At 57.5% G+C, this 1,180-nt stretch overlaps 1 non-coding gene across 1 annotated transcript in view; it reads left to right on the plus strand.

Moving 5' to 3' along the window:
• The first annotated feature begins 550 nt into the window (after window positions 1-550).
• LOC124563840 overlaps window positions 551-1,180 on the plus strand; it is a 1,910-nt gene continuing 1,280 nt past the window's right edge. Inside the window, exon 1 of the ribosomal RNA XR_006970370.1 lies at window positions 551-1,180. This exon is cut by the window's right edge and continues 1,280 nt beyond it. This is a non-coding gene — a ribosomal RNA (small subunit ribosomal RNA).

A 1,180-nucleotide genomic window follows, 5' to 3' on the forward strand; every position in this document is an offset into this window, starting at 1 on the left:
GGTCCGATTGAGGACTGTGTGCGCTGAGGATGCGCCGCCGCCCGGCGCTCGGCGCCGCGACGCCGTCTGCTGCTCGGTCGCCTCTGCGGTTCTCGCAGGTGGTTTGTATCGCAGCTGTGCGGACGTGTTGGCGCGTGCGCTGTGCTGGGAGAGTTCGCTTCGGCACCCAAGTGGGGCTTTTGTCCTTCTGTGGCGCTGGCGTTGGAGCTGCCGGCCACCGTAGGTGGCGCGTGTTGTCTCCCGCCGGCAATGCCACGACAGCACGCTCCCGGGCCTCTGTCGGCAGCGGCAAGCTCAGTTGGGAGCACGGGTGGTCGCACCTAAAGCGTCTACTCGCCAAACTCCGGGCGATTGCGCCTCTCTCGAACCCGACCAAGTACTTAGGACGGCGCTGCGCGCCGCCGGGACCTGAGAGGGTTTCGAGGTGTATCGTGCAGGGGAGCTCAGCCTCCTCCTGTTTGCAGAATAATTGAGCGGACGCTTGCGTGTTCGCGCGGGCCCCCGGGACACACTCCCGGGCGGCCGGCTGCTCAGCTCTAGTTGACGCAGCTCCCTGGTTGATCCTGCCAGTAGTCATATGCTTGTCTCAAAGATTAAGCCATGCATGTCTCAGTACAAGCCGCATTAAGGTGAAACCGCGAATGGCTCATTAAATCAGTTATGGTTCCTTAGATCGTACCCACGTTACTTGGATAACTGTGGTAATTCTAGAGCTAATACATGCAAACAGAGTCCCGACCAGAGATGGAAGGGACGCTTTTATTAGATCAAAACCAATCGGTCGGCTCGTCCGGTCCGTTTGCCTTGGTGACTCTGAATAACTTTGGGCTGATCGCACGGTCCTCGTACCGGCGACGCATCTTTCAAATGTCTGCCTTATCAACTGTCGATGGTAGGTTCTGCGCCTACCATGGTTGTAACGGGTAACGGGGAATCAGGGTTCGATTCCGGAGAGGGAGCCTGAGAAACGGCTACCACATCCAAGGAAGGCAGCAGGCGCGCAAATTACCCACTCCCGGCACGGGGAGGTAGTGACGAAAAATAACGATACGGGACTCATCCGAGGCCCCGTAATCGGAATGAGTACACTTTAAATCCTTTAACGAGTATCTATTGGAGGGCAAGTCTGGTGCCAGCAGCCGCGGTAATTCCAGCTCCAATAGCGTATATTAAAGTTGTT

Source organism: Schistocerca americana, unplaced genomic scaffold (assembly GCF_021461395.2).
Source record: "Schistocerca americana isolate TAMUIC-IGC-003095 unplaced genomic scaffold, iqSchAmer2.1 HiC_scaffold_124, whole genome shotgun sequence".
Taxonomy (NCBI): Eukaryota; Metazoa; Arthropoda; class Insecta; order Orthoptera; family Acrididae; genus Schistocerca; species Schistocerca americana.